This window comes from Papaver somniferum, chromosome 1 (assembly GCF_003573695.1).
Source record: "Papaver somniferum cultivar HN1 chromosome 1, ASM357369v1, whole genome shotgun sequence".
Taxonomy (NCBI): domain Eukaryota; kingdom Viridiplantae; phylum Streptophyta; class Magnoliopsida; order Ranunculales; family Papaveraceae; genus Papaver; species Papaver somniferum.
The window spans coordinates 4,472,029-4,488,888 of record NC_039358.1 but is presented as its reverse complement, the minus strand read 5'-3'; positions in this window follow the sequence as shown (position 1 = coordinate 4,488,888).

The window sequence follows — 16,860 nt, the reverse complement described above, 5'->3', positions numbered from 1 at the left end:
AAAAAAGGATTAAGACATCCGACAAAGGTTAAGGGTAGCCAGGTCGTTTGCCTACAAAATGAGTAATCTGCCCTTTATACTCATCTGATGATATCTTCTTCCCTCGGTATCCAAATGACACGTTCGAGTAATCCATTCTGCGTAACTTTTCGAGATCTATCGAGTGGTACTAATTTCGTATCTAGATCGTTGTTAGATTAATTTCTATAATTAACGTTTGTGTTAAACTAATCGAGTTATTATCGGCTAAATCGACTCTTGACTGGTCTAATAGTGTTGACGAGCTTGGGGGTCCTTACATGAGTTATTGTATTGGTATGTATTACAATAATTTGGTTAGATAACCTAGAATTCCATCCGTCTTTAGGATTTAGGATACATGTATTTATATAGTTTGTGTAAACCCTAAATTTGATATAAACTTCATGTGCAAGCAGCTTGGGCAGCAAGATTTTTGGAAACTTCTGGAATCTTATTTGACTGGCTTGACGGTCTTGATTAGCGGTCTCTCCGTCTCTTTTATTATAGACGGTACAAACAAGGGTATAATAGTCATTTTCTTATTTCAAAGAACTTTGGACCCTATGATAAGGATAAAATCTGGTTGGACCCTACAATAAATAACTATATGCGCTTTGGACCAAACAAGAAATGTCCCCTAAGAAGCTAATATTTAGTGTAAGGGAGATGTATATAAGAAGAAAAAAAAGTTTTTTTTTTTCGTAAGTAAGATCTCATTCAAAAGAAGACTAAGGATTGCATCCGAAGTAGATCCATAAAAATATATAGACATTCATCCCATTGATATTAGATTTATCTACTAAAAGTGGTCTTTTAATACAAAAAGGGGACTAGCCTCCCAGTCAATAAAAACAGTAAATTTTTTTGTCTTCTTGGCAAGTATGTCTACCACTTCATTATCAGCTCTAGAAACAAAATAAAAACCAAAGAAATTTTTACAGAAAGAACTGTTGCACTTAGCTTCATCCAAGATTGCTTTACTGGTCCAAGAGATGTCGATTGTCCTACCATTTAGATAATTGATTAAAACTTCGCAATCCCCTTCGATGTTAAAATCTGTGGTATGCTTTTCCTCTGCCCACGTTACTGCTTGCAAGAGACCTAGATATTCTTCCTCTTGTGGGTCTACACTAATAGTTGGTGTTGTTCTTCCTCCTGTGAAGGTACCTGCATCATTTCTTAGTATTACAACAAAAATATAAGGAGCAGTTTCTGACACTCAAGCAACGTCTATATTTATCTTATCAGTGTTTTTATATGGTGGGTTCCATGGAACATTCTTTGTATTCCTTTTTTTTTCATGTTCTTGTTGTTGAGGGTGCTATCTGTTAGAGCACTGCTCGGTCGAACTCGCAAGCGTTCCTATCTCAAGCTTGTTTGTCAATTTTTGTTTCCAAAACTATAAGTCTTGATTTTTAGTCTACTTATATCTATGTTTAGGATCATGATAAAATGTGTAGTTGAGCTTTAGACTTCACGACGTTCATCAATTGAAGACGAAGAACTACTAAGGGGAGCTTGTGGAACTTCATCAACAAAAGGTATGTGGAAACTTGAACTCCTCCATCACTCAGAAGTCTATTTTTATTCTATCTCATATTGAGACAAAATTCGTGTAGCTATATAGACTTTATATTATACACATTTGATATTTCGAGCTGCTTTTAACTCGCTTACATGTTTCTCCAAATATGTGCTGGTAAGCTTTCACTTTAACCAAGTTCATCTTTTATTCTTTACGAAAGTCAATTGCCTGGTAACAACATATATGATTTGTGTGAGACAGTAATTTGATGTAGACTCAGAATATTTCATATTAATGTATTGATCACTTTAAAAATGCTTTGAAGCTAATAGTTTGTGTGAAACAGCTATTCTCGTCTTCTAAGAATGTTTCAATTATTAACATGGAGTCTAGAACGATTAACCATTGATTGGATATAACACAGTATGCGTACTTGTATGCTAATTGTTGTAAGTTATTCCAAGTCCTGGAACCATAGTGTGGATACCCGTATGCGTACTGGTTTGATAGTTGAAGTCCGGGAACTTAGTATGCATACCCGTATGCGTAACGGTTTAACAGTTCAAGTCCAGGAATTCAACCGAGGTAGGTCATGTACGACACTATGCGTACCCGTTCTCATAATGGTGAAGCCCGACCAAGTCCGGAACTCTAAGTATGTATACCTGTTTGCATACTTGAGTGGGTTAAGTTCTAAAATCGTTTTGTTCATGAAAAAAATACATTTATATAATAAGGAATGCAATCTTTTAAAAACCGTGTCTATAATATTCATGAATTGATTCAAGTGAATCAAAATCGATTTTGCTTCAATTGTGTCTTGTATACTTTTATGAGAATATAAATAATTGAACAACTCCATAACTAGTTTCATTTGAGTCATTTGAACTAGTTGTGATAAAGATGATCAATGTTGAAATGAAAGTGTTCATATGGATAACTTCAATTAACTATTTTTGAGACAATTAAGTGTACACGTTTGGGTACGGTTACCCATATCTAAATAAAGGCACATTTAATTTGTGTATAACAAGCTAAGGTCGATCTAATGGTTGAAAGATAATAGCTTGACTCTAATAAGGTTTTCATCTAACAGTGAATATTGAATGCTTTGTTACTAAGGTATTGATTGCAAACCCTGATTTGAAGACTATATAATGGAGAACTCTAGCAACTGGGAAACTTAATCCCCACACATCCTATGTGATACCAGTGGCGACTAGAGTCGATTCTCCTTTAACCTAGGTTTTCCCTAAAACCATTATAGGTTAACGAATTAAAGACTTCATTGGGATTTTGAAGCCAGACTCAACTATTTTCTCTGTAATTGCGTGCTCTAATCTTATTTTTTTCTATCGTGTTGAGTATTATCTTCTCTAAGATTTGATCGATATTCAATATCCGGTAGGTAAGATAAAAAGTAGTCACAAACATCTTCGTCTCATCGTTTGTGATTCCACAATATCTTGTTTCGCTTCCATACGATTAATATTATTGTGAGATGATTAGTATTACTGCAACGTTCTTCTGGAATATAATACCGGTGTATCAATTGGTTCCTGTTCACCTTGATTTATCAAAAGACGGAACAAAAACTCGTAGGTATTTCTGTGGGAGATAAATTTATTTATTCAATAGTTTTTTCTGTGTGAGACAAATATGTTTATTAAGTCTTCGACTTTGATTCATAGCAACGCTTAGTTGTGGGTGAGATCAGCTAATTAAAGGAATCAAGTGCGTAGAGTCCTACTGGGATTCATAGGTGCAAGGAACGCGACTGTACCTTAATCAGTGTGAGATTGGTTAGAGCTCAACTACATTCCAGTCCGAAGTTAATTGGTAGTACGCTAGAGTCTGTAGCGGCTTAATACAGTGTGGTGTTCAAATCTGGACTAGGTCCCTGGGTTTTTCTGCATTTGCGGTTTCCTCGTTAACAAAATTTCTGGTGTCTATGTTATTTCTTTTCCGCATTATATTTTTTATATAATTGAAATATCACAGGTTGTGCGTAGTTCAATCAATTAGATAATCCAACCTTTGGTTGTTGATATAAATTGCTTGATACTTGAACATTGGTCTTTGGTACGTTCAAGTTATTTCTCTTATTGATCCGGCTCATAAATTCCTATATATTCGATTGCAGACTGATTTGAGAAATAGAGATATATATAACTCTTGGATGTATTTTCCTTGATTGACTGTCTAGTTGATTCTCTTGGAAATATATTGGAGTTAGTTCATATAGATTGCCGAATCGAAATATTTGGTGTGGTTGTTGGACCTCCGCTTTTTCAATTGGTATCAGAGCAGGCAAACATTTTTATGACCTTATAATTTTGTGTTTGTAGCAGTCTGAATATGTGGAAAGATGATTGTCTCATTCTTACGCATACAAGAATGTCTTCCAAAGTTTTTTATTATGCCAAGTGTCTTGGGCTTACCTCAAAGGATAACTCCTTAGCTGATTCTTCCGAATTTCGAGGTAGAAAATTATTGCTATCAAATTCTAATAACATTCCCTATGATGTGACACTTGACACTATGTCAGAAGCTGAAGCGGAACTACCAGAACTTTAAAAAATATGCCGAGATTATTAATTTTCAAGGTTCTAAAATAAAGTCTCTTGAAGAAAACTCAGCTCATTAATGAACTTGAGAAGTCTCTTGATCGAGAACGGGAACTCTACAATATCATTTAGTCATTCTCTAACAATGTCGAAAATCTTGTTCAAGAAACTACTCTACAGCGTCAAAAGATTGGTGTTCTTGAAGATATTGTTAAAGAAGATGCAGTTAGAGAAAAACGTTTGATCGATACTCATTTATCAGATCTGAACAACATTCGTGTTGAAAAAGAGAAACTGCTTGCATCACTTCTTCTAGCTCAGGAGCAGTGCAAATCCTTGGAAAAAGAAAACTCTGTTTTAATGAGTAAATCTTCTTCTGTGTCAATCACTAATTCTCATATGGGACTACAGTACGCAAAGAAAATTACTCCAAATGAAGCATCTGTTAAGAAATGTTCACATGACTTGCAGTCTTCTAATAGAGATACTAATTTAAAACAGGTTCCTTCTGATGTTTCTCTTCCACGAACTTGTTCCTTCTGTGGGAAAATAAATCATTATGATTCACATTGTTTTGCTAGAAAGAAACTGATTTCTGATCTTCGAAATCTACTTTTTTTTACCGTCGACAGAGTGAATTGTCTGACGACATCTAGAACGGATTTCATGCCTGCAGAAACTAGAATTCCCATGATTGATGAGTGCTAAAAAGTGCATATTTCTATATATTTTTGTTGGCATTTAACTCATCTTTTGTGCATTAATTCTACATTTTATCCCATATTCTGTATTTTCATTGTTTTCAAGAATAAATATTTTTCTTAATTAATTTTGCATTTTTAGGTAATAAATAAAGTTTGGATGAATTGCGGAACGAAAAGAGCAGAAAAGTAGTGAAAAGCCGGGAGGAGTTACGCAAGGAAGCCGCGAAGAATGTTGTGCACAAGACCAAAAGGCTAGAAGTGGGCTTGAAGAGGAAGAATTGTTCTTAAAGAAGATATGGGCTTGGCATACCCAAGGCCCAAAACCCTCACCCAAATCCATTTCCTATATCCATACCCGTTTCCCTTTCTAGCCGTCAGATTAGATCATCTCAGCATCCTATGGTCGCAGCATCGCCAGTACATCAAAGTCTGAAGCTCCTGTCTAACACTACAGCACCTAACTCCATCTTGAGCCGTCAGTTTCGTTGTATCAGGCATCCGACGGTCGATACCATCCTCTTCACTTGTAGCCGTTAGATCAATCTATCATTTCCGCATCCCACGGCTCAACTTTGCGAATCATCGAGACTTGATGCATCCGCTCAACACCCAAACACCTAACACCTATACCCTTCATCCAAACGCACCTTACCCAAATTCTCATCTTCCTCCTTCGAGCAGTCGAGCTCTGCTCCTGCCAACTCCATCCTCTCCGTCGCCTCAACCACCACCACTCCCCTCCACGAGCCGTCAAATCCCCAAACACTAGAACCCATCACTACCATCATCACCCCCTCTTTCTAGCCCCCTATTTGATTGATATTTCTTCTCACTTTTCTCTGAAACCCTATAAGAAAAATCAATCGATTAGGCGAGTCTAGAGTAGCAATTGACAGATGGGAATGGAGCAGGAAAGTCAGAGGAAGAATGGGTCGACGCATGGGGGAGAGATTGTGCCATCAAATTAGGTAAAGTCGAACCCTAATTTCAACTGCCAATTTGGGGGAAAATTGTAAACCCTAAAATTTGGGTATAAATAGGATGTATGTTGTGTTGTAGAGGGTATGCCTGGATTAGCCAGAGCACCACCTTAGAGGCCTGGACTAGCCAGTGCTCTCTACTGTTACCTCTTGTTTAATTTCAAATTCAGTAATTTCAATTGTATTTGTTCACCATGTCTAGTGTGTTTGAATTATCTTGTATGATGAATGTTAATGTTGTTTATATGTTGAGCATGAGCTAAATTGTTGCAGCTGAGGTTTAGATGAAACCTCAGTGCACTGTCTGATAGTGGAATGCTAGGTTAGAGCCTTAGTGCATTGTTTTGATTGAGCAATGGGAGAAATTAGTGCTCATAGCAAGATAATTCTCTTTCCATTCCATTTGTATGCTTAGGATGCATTGTTTTGATTGAGCAATGGGAGAAATTAGTGCTCATAGCAAGCTAATTCTATTTCCATTCCATTTGTATGCTTAGGGTCTTAATTTCAACCTAGAATTACATTGTCTGGATAGGTCACAAGGGTGGATTCTAAGCCTTAGCTTAGCCACAGCTGCAAACTCCTCCCTGCCCTTGGCTAACAGCCTTGGTTTATTTGGCTTTGTTTCCTGTTAACTGCCACTGTTACCTTTGCTTCATTGTCTTTATTCTACTTCACTGTCACATTTACTTCACTGCCTTGCACTTAGAGAACTAGCTTAGGAATACATAAAGCTTCAACTATACACCCTAGTCCCTGTGGAGATGACCTGTTCTTGCACATACACACTACAATGACAACTGTGCACTTGCAGTTTAACATGTAGGCCTTTCTGTCTCTCCTTATCCTTTGTCTTATTTTCTTACTCCTTTAAAAGCCTACCAATGATCAAGGTTTCCAAAGTCATAGGAATCGTGTTCCTCTTAATGGTGCTAATATTTACACTACAGATGTACATATTCCAAGTGCTAATGAGAAGAAGTCTGGTAGACCTAAGTCTAGAAGATGGAATTTTCTCAATACTGACCTTCTGGAACCAATCTCTAGAGATCCTAGATTTAATTCTCAGAAAATCCTTCTGATGGATAATAAAAAAGGTTTATGTCTTATTTCTCTGGAATAAGAAATAACCGAAGGAAGGTAAAGAATACAAGGCTCAAACATTTAGATGGTATTTACAATTATCAATGTCCATGGTGGGATTGCATCTCAATTTTCTACCTAGCTCTAGGTAATATCATCCTTATATCTAACTTGAGAGTTGCAAGGATGACAGTTGTGAGATGCTCAAGTATACTATAGGTTACCATTTGTCTTGTGTTTGATATAGTTGTTTTCTTTTGTGAAGGTTGATTCAACTCTTGACTCCTTGTAACTAATGTATCTTTTTCTTTTGCTCTGATTAAATCTTTTAATTATTGAGCTATGAAGGTAAGACATATTTGAAAACAGAGAGTATTTCCTTATTCTTGGATTTTTTTCTGATCTATTAACCCTTCATAACAGGTCCAAAAACGTCTGTGTCTTTCTTGGGAGTTGTAGGGTTTCCATAACAAGTGTGTCCTTCGTAAACATATATTTATATATATAAATGGAGAACTCCTAGAGACCTCAGGAAGTGGTGAATCTTGAGAAAGAAGACATTAAAGGATGTGATTCAGTTCAAGAACTTGTCTTGAAAAAGATGATTAAAAGGAAAGAGTACAACTCCTGGATTGGAGAATCTGTCAAGGATTTAATTCTTTTTCAGAATGACTCTAGGGTCGAATTTGCAAATATTCAACTACAAATGAATCAACTTATTGATGGTCAGACCAAAATCCTTGAAAATCAAAAGATCTAGACCAGGAATCAAAAGAAACTCATCGTGGAATGTGTCAGCGCTAGGCAACTTGCCCGCATTGTTGATCAAAAAGTTAATGTTCTAACCCATGAACATAGAGTTTCTACGGTCAAGAGAATCAAGGATATCAGTGATACCTTTTATGATGGAATTTTCAAAGGTATGAAGTTATCAAAGAAACTTGATTATTCCTAGGAAACTTCTTATGAGAATTTATTCTTGTGTTTTAAGAAGGATAACTAGGGTTTGTAATAACCTATATTGTAATTACACATTGCTATTACCAACAATTTTCATCTTGCAATGTTTTAAATTTATTTATTTAAACTCTAAAGTTTAATTTATTTTGCAGTATTAATCTTTATTGGTTTTATATATTGCAAAAATTTATGTTATGAGATATGTGTATTTACGTCCGTGAACTATGATTGTCCCATATATGTCAAAAGTTAAGTCTATTATGTCATTATACAAATATTGATGGAAAATAGAATGAACTTTTGATTGCAAAGATTAAGGATATGAAATCATTATGCAAATATTGATGAAAAATAGAATGAATCTTTGAATATTCCGCAGTATTGATCTTTCCCTAATCCACTTCTATGTGAAAGTATTATATGGGTCCATAAGTTTTCTTATGAGCATTTCCGATATTGAGGCTTCCTTGTGGTTAATTTAATTAAGTTTCATGTGATTTGTTAAAATCCTTCTTTTCTTGTAAAAGTAAGGTCGCTCTTGTTGTTCTTTCGGGAATGACATTTTATGGGGGAGAGTTCTTAATTGAACTTGTGCTTAATTGCCAAATCTTTGTGGGGAGTGCGGCTGTGGAATATTGTAGGAGTTATCATGTATCTTTATAAACTCCTTGATGAATGCATTTAGTTCCGACTATATGATTGCATCTAAAGAAAGTTGATATGTTCTCTTTTAGTCATGAAGTATCTCTATGAGAATTATTTTGTAATTCACACTATGGATCATTATGTAAGGGAGAGTGTTTTTCATTGTGAGATGAAGTATTGTCTAAGGGGGAGTGATACATATCACCTTAGTATTATTGTCAAAGTTGTGATACAATTGAACTTTGATGTTGTGTAAAAATACTATGACACTGTATAACAATGATTGAGAACAACGATTTTCTTATTGTTATGGCTAAGGAACTTCAACAATTATGATGTTGAGTTGAACACGTTCAGAATCACTGAAGTACTTGGAAGTGACGAAGAATTCGATTAATGTTGAAGAACCAAGGAAATCAAGCATTTGGATGAGAAGCTACAAAGTTTATTTATTTTGTAATCCATATGTATTGATAGTTTTGTCACTAAATTGACAAAGGGGGAGATTTTTAGAGCACTTCTCGGTCGAACTCGCAAGCGTTGCTATCTCAAGCTTGTTTGTCAAGTTTAGTTGCCAAAACTATAAGTCTTGATTTCTAGTCTACTTATAGCTATGTTTCGGACTAGTATACAATGTGTAGTTGAGCTTTAGACTTCACGACGTTCATCAACTGAAGACGAAGAACTACTAAGAGGAGATTGTGCAACTTCATTAACAAAAGGTATGTGGAGACTTGAACTCATCTATCACTCAAAAGTTTATTTCTATTCTATATCCTATTAACACAAAAGTCGTATAGCTATATAGACTTTATATTATATACACATTTGATATTTCGAGCTGAGTTTAACTCGCTTACATATTTCTCCAAATATGTGTTGGTAAGCTTTCTCTTTAACCAATTCATATTTTATTATTGACGAAGGTCAAAAGATGATCATGTGAAAATCTCCTGGTAACATCTTATATGATATGTGTGAGACAATCATTTGATGTAGACTCGGAATGTTTCGTATTGATCTATTGATCAATTGAAAATTGCTTTGAAGCTAATAGTTTGTGTGAAACAGTTATTCTCGTCTCTAAGAATGTTTCAATGATTAACATGGAATTTAGAACGATTAACCATTGATTGTATATAGCACAGTATGTGTACTTGTATGCTAACTGTTGTAAGTTATTCCAAGTCTGGAAACCATAGTATGCATACCCGTATGCGTACTGGTTTGATAAATGTAGTCCGGGAACTTAGTATGCAACCCGTATGTGTAACGGTTTAACTTTTCAAGTCCAGGAATTTAACTGAGGTTGGTCATGTACGATAGTATGCATACCCGTTCACATACTGGCGAACCCAGACCAAGTCCTGCTCTAAGTATGCATACCCCTTTGCATGCTTGAGTGGGTTAAGTTCTAAAATCGGTTTTTTTCATGAACAAATACATTTATATATGTAATAAGGAATGCAATATTTTGCAATCCATGGTTATAATGTTCATAAATTGATTCAAGTGAATCAAAATCGATTTGCTTCAATTGTGTCTTGTATACTTCTATGAGAATATAAGAAATTAAACAACTCCATAACTAGTTTCATTTGAGTCATTTGAACTAGTTGTGATAAAGATGAACAAGGTTGATATGAAAGTTTTCATATGGCCAACTTCGGTTAACTATTGTTGAGTCGACCAAGTGTACACGTTTAGGTATGGTTACCCATATCTAAATAAAAGCACATTTCATTTGTGTATAACAAGCTAAGTTCGATCTAACGGTTGAAATATATTAGATTGACTCTAATCAAGTTTTCATCTAACGATGAATATTGAATGCTTTGTTTCCAAGGTAACATTGATTGCAAACCCTGATTTGAAGACTAGATAAGGGAGAACTCTAGCAACTGGGAAACCTAATCACCATACCTCATGTGTGATACTAGTTGCGACTAGAGTCGATTCTCCTTTAACCTAGGTTTTTCCTAAAACCATTATAGGTTAATGACTTGAAGACTTCATTGGGATTCTGAAGCCAAAACCAACTATTTTCTTTGTAGTTGCATGTTCTAATCTTACATTGTTCTATAAAGTTGAGTACTATCTTCTCTAAGATTTTCTCGAGATTCAATCTCCTATAGGTAAGATAAAAAGTATCCACAAACATCTTCGTCTCATTGTTTGTGATTCCATAATATTTGTTTTTCTTTCATACGATTAAGATTATTGTGAGTTGATTGATATTACTAAGTTGTTCTTCGGAAATATAAGACCGGTGTATCAATTGGTTCATGTTCACCTTGATTTATCAAAAGACGGGCACAAACTTGTAGGTATTTCTGTGGGAGACAGATTTATCTATTCAGTAGACTTTTCTGTGTAAGACATATTTGTTTATTAAGTCTTCGACTTTGGGTCGTAGCAACTCTTAGTTGTGGGTGAGATCGGCTAAGGGAATCAAGTGCGTAGAGTCCTGCTGGGATTCAAAGGCGTATGGAACGTGACTGTACCTTAATCAGTGTGAGATTGGTTAGGGCTCAACTACATTCCAGTCCGAAGTTAATTGGTAGTAGACTAGAGTTTGTAGCGGCTTAATACAGTGGACTAGGTCCCAGAGTTTATCTGCATTTGCGGTTTCCTCGTTAACAAAATTTCTGGTGTCTGTGTTATTTCTTTTCCGCATTATATTTTTTTGTATAATTGAAATATCACAGGTAGTGCTTAGTTCAATCAATTATATAATCCAACCTTTGGTTGTCGATATAAATTGATTTACACTTGAACATTGGTCTTTGGTACCTTTCAAGTTATTTATCCTATTGATCCGGCTCACAGATTCCTATCCGTCTGAGTGCAGATTGATTTGAGAAATAAAAACATAACTCTTGGATGTATTTTTCTTGATTAAGTCTGACTGTCTAGTTGATTCTCTTAGATATATATGGGAGTTAGTCCATACAGATTGTCGAATCGAAATATTGGGTGTGGTTGTTAGACCCTTGCTTTTTCACTATCTTTTCCTTGTCCAGAACTAGAATATGACCCGTGCCGTAACGGCCCGGGGTTTTGATTGTTGTCTGCAAAGTAATATTTTGATAAATTATAGTACTGCTAAATTGATAAATGTTATATGATAAGTTATTAAGTTATTTTTATATCGAAGCGTATCAAGTTTAACTTTAAATTTCTAAAATAAGTGTGTAGTATTAAATAATTGAAGATTTTATTTTCAATTCAAATTTCTAATTATTTTATAACATATTATGCATATTAATGTGTATAGTTTAATGTTAAAATTAAAATAAGGAAAAAAAACATAATAAAATCATTTCAAACCTTTCAAGGACTACAAAAAATTAAAGATGAATTCCAATGTTTTATAAATGTGAACAAAAACAAATAACCTTATATTTCTATTTTAATAAGCACCGTTATATAATTTCACGACTGCAGTAACTGATTATTGAATTTTTTTCACCACGCAACACACTTACATTCTTTTTTTTTTTGTCGTTGGAAGATGGTTCTTGCTTAGATGGACATCAAAAATTGAAATATATTGGTTATTTTTAGTAATAGAAAATTGGTATCTCCACTGTGTTGCACAACTTGTTTCTTTTTATTTTGTAATTTTGGCATCCCACCAATCCTCTCTTTAAAGTGTTCGTGATCTGATTTTCGTTATGCTTAGCTAAATCAATAGCTTTCTTTTGGAAAAAAATTATGATCAAAAAGGAAACTCGGTTATGAGCTGAGCTACTGTTGAACAGCTTAGGGATGCCTCTTCTTCCCAACTCATGAACTCAGGATATTGTACTTTAAAAAAAAAACTTAAGATATTGTGAGTCAAATATTTTTTTATCTGCTCTATAGATGAATTTCAAGGAGATAAATTTTCGTGTTGATTCTTGTACAATCTGTAAATTAGTGACGTAAATGTGTGATTTTTAGTGACATAATATTATTTTCTTTTTGGATATCCATAGTGTACAAAAAAAGAAAACAAAGGCTTCCATGAAAAACAACATAAGTCGTCTCCTTCTACTACAATCATTTCCACCTACTTCAACAATACGACCCATAGACCCATTAGACAGAGCGGCACATCTTGGTAAATACATCTTTAATTGGCTAATAAACGCCATGAACAATAAAACTTGCAGGAGGAACATTTGTGACTTGCAGGAAAAATATTAAACTCATTCTTCCTCACAGAGATCGTTGCAATCTTTCGAAGATAACGAATCATGAGAACATTAATGTTCTGGATGAATGTATTTACATCACCATAAAATTGTGGGGAAAAATTTAATCATATCACACTCAGGACACATAACGAATCACCAAATAGGTAGGGCTTCTTGACTTTTAGTTCTTGTAAAAAAAAATTTAGGAGATAATTGTCTTTGTTGAGTACAGTATGATCCCGTCTCACCTATAAAAGGTCGCTATAATTGTGGAAAATCCAGATAAGGCAGCATAAAAATTATTTCCAAGTAACTGAAGGGTGATATGGCATTCCCATGATTTATCACCTTATCAGTGCATCCATTTCCAACGAAGTGTTTGGCATGCACAATAACAGTACTTCTGCAATGAAACAAACAAAATTAGTTCAACAAATGCACATCATGATTTTTCGTAGCATTTCCTCTGTCGTATTTCATGCTATAACACAAAAATCAGTCCAGAGTGAAAAGAAATGATGAGAAAGATTAAAAGGTTTGAGTTATACCCCACACTGCTCTGGGGTTAATTGTAATGTGCGGATTCAGCATTGAATAGGGCATTCTATTTTAATCTTCCAGTAAAAAATATACTCCATGAATTTTAGATGTTTCCATAACAGACCGTGCCCATCTTGAACTTTATCTAAAATCTAAATTACATTTAAATAAAGTCCTCCGTTAGTAGTTGATTGAGATTCAGATCAATAGTAGATCCTACAGAAGTGATATATTTTGTTACCTGAATTAAATGGAACTTCTACACAGCACTGCATGTAAGGAAACTTAAGGGCCATGACCCACATGAAAAGTCAATGCTCGACATTTAGAAAAATGAGGAAAGATGCCTTGATTCTAACTGCCTAAGAAGTAAAGTGAAGTTCTGAATGTTACCCGCACAGGGCCCCAATCCACATTAATTGCAGCAAACAAATCTATTCCATTTTCACCAAGTTAACTGCATACACCAATGTTCCTTGTACGGTATGTCTAGTTGAAGAAACTCATCTAGTTCCTCAGGAGAGTTGAAAAATTCCTAACGTTATCTAGACACCTTCCGTTTATGGCATAATATATTGAGACCATGATTCTTTTTTACCCCTGTTCCATGGAAAAGTGCCCTGCAGCACACAACAACGACAAATGCCAAAGATCAATTAGACGGAAAAAAACAAAAGGGACCTGGTGAAATTGACCCAATATCAAAAGACACTTGAATTTTTTTTTTAAGAACCCGCAACTCATTCTTTCGGTCCAACACTAATTTCATTTCCTCCTTGTGAAGCGACAAATATCTATAACAAAGTATATGGCGTATTTGATTTATTTTTTCCAACTCAAACAGACCTGTGTGCTTACGGATTTCAGTGTATTCCCACCATTTTTCCCTTCTGAGTCAAGGTAGTCTATTAAGTGCAGCTTCCAATAATGAATTTTCAGCACCATAACTCCATTTATATATTTTGAAAACTCTTTAACTGTTTTAAGGTCGATATCTCAGTAATCAAATGAAAGAAACAATCAAACTCGTAGGCTTATCTCTCTCAACTTGTTTATACCCTGTAACGGTAGCCTTCTACACCACGAACAATATCCGTTTGAAAATGTCGAACAAAAGAAAATATGAGTTTCTAAACAAAATGCGCAAGAAAAAGAAAAATGTGTAAAGTTATAAATAGTAATATGAAGATTATCCTAAAATCAAATATATAAAATATATCAAGTGGGTTGGTCTCCAGTTGAAATATCTAGGAAAAATATTGCTAGCAGTTGAAATATCTAGACAAAGATCAAGCAGAAATGTTTTAGAATCCATACCCGTACAATAGAATTCAACGTGTAATAACACTCGTCCAACATCGTTTAGAATCCATACTGATCATCAACTTTTCTGCTACCAGTTTCTTTATCCATGTTCCATAAATTTTCTTATTAGAACGCTGCTGCCAACTCAAACCCAAACTACATCATCAAAATATAGTCTAATCAAACACAATAATTCACTTTCTACAAAAACTCCTATTGTATAATTAATCAAAGCAATGGAAGATTTAACTATGGTGAACACCAACACACATAGCAAGTCTATGATTTTTATTAAACACATGAGATATTAGCAATCATTTGAAGGTGAGTAAGCTCATTGCAAACGTGGTGGAATAACATCTAGTTCACGAAATTCAAAAGAAACACATATATAGATAAGGATAGTCTACAATACCCTAAAATCCAAATCTAGCACTATCATAATCTCCAAGATTAAATTGATAACGAAAATATGGAAATAGAAAGCTCACATCAACTGTCCATGTATCAGAAGTGAGTTTCTTTATTGTTGCATACTGAACTTGATATTGAAGGGTTGCTATCTATCTCCTGCGTATATTCAAGAAATTAATTCGTTACAGAACATCCCAAACCCCACTAAAAGAAGTGGGAATTTTCTGCAAATTGTTAAGACTGGATAACGAAAAATAGGAGATTGAGAGTAAAGAAAACAATGAACAAGCAAAAATGCAACCGACGACATGAAAGAATCAGTAGAACGACAACAACCGATACGTGGGAATGGAAATAAACTTTGGGATTGATTATCAGATGTTAATACATATGGATGATGTAGTTACGCCATTAGTGAATCAATAGCTAATTTAAAAAAATCAAAACGAAAAATTGTGAATCAGAAATCTATAGTTCACATTTCGATTGCGAAAAATAAAAACCTAACATCGGAGGAGAGAAATAAGAACCTAAATTCTCAAACTCCTCAATTGAGTCACTGTGGACATATTTCTAGATGTGTGTGAATTTTGAGCTTCTGAAAAGAAACGTATGTGCGTGAGTTATTCGTTTCAAAGAAGATTTCGTTCAATTCGACTCCACTGATAATTGATATAAATCCCATTTATTGCCAAAAATTTGAAACGGCTTGGGCCAAGAATTGAAACGGCTGAGACTTTGTACGTCAGACACGCTCATCCATTGGATGAGGTCGTAGGAAAGGGGTGCATTTTGAGCCACGATTTATCTCTTCCTCTTTTCTGCATTTCAAAACTGATAAGATCCATCGATTTCTTAAAAAGACCCATTCAAAGCCGTCAGATGGAGCAAAACACATTTGTTTTTGTAAGATAGATTTTATATGCCTATGCATCTTAGTGGCCACTATTTCTAAAGAAAAGTTTTATTATGGGGATTGAGAAGATCCTTGAAAATTTTTATTACATCTTTCTTTCTAGATAAACCACATCTTAGTGGTCACTATTTCTAAAGAAATTATTGAATTAGGGTTTTGAAACCAATCTCTACATATATCAACTAATTTAGTAGAAGGATCAAAATTATTATGAACTGGGTTAGTTCCTAATCCCCAATTTTTTTTACATAAGGACAATGAAGTAGAAGATGTTCTAATGTTTCCTCCTGCTGATTACAAAATGGACAATTAGATTTATTATTCCTTTCAGTTTGGAATTAGTAGAAAGCGAATTTAAGGACATTTCCACAGGAAGATTTCAATTCTAGGTGAGACTTTTAATTTCCATAAAGATTTCCAGAAGGTATGATCTATACCTAAATTAGAAGCATTCCTACCAGCCTCAGTTTAGCTTGTTATATGTTGATCTAATAAAGAAAATTCTAGATTTGGTAAGTTCCACAAAAAGACTAAACAATGTGATAATGGAAACTAAATTTCAGTAAATATATTGACAGACACTACCCGTCCAGTGTCTTTACGAAACTGAATTTCCACACATTATGAAAACTCTGTTTCGTGACTGTCGTCTCTCTTAGCTGTAAGTGCTGCACATTTTTATTTTTTTTGAATAAGAAATTTTATTTATTAGGTAAGCTGCATTACAAAGAAGTATCCTCTTGAATACATAATTGTATCCAGAGGGGGATTTCTTCGGACCATTCTTGTTCGTTAAATGCTAACACCATATTTGGCCAGAAAATCTGCAACATGATTTGCTTCGCTATGGACAAAAATGCAAATCCAACTATCAAAACTAGATAAGATACTTAGGCTATCAATTGCCATGTTTCTGATAGTCCATTTTATTGACTCCAAGCTGACTGCTACTAGCACCCACCGGTCAAGGCTTTTCCTTAAAACTACATGTAGCCAAAGGCGAGAAAGTGGCCCCGCCG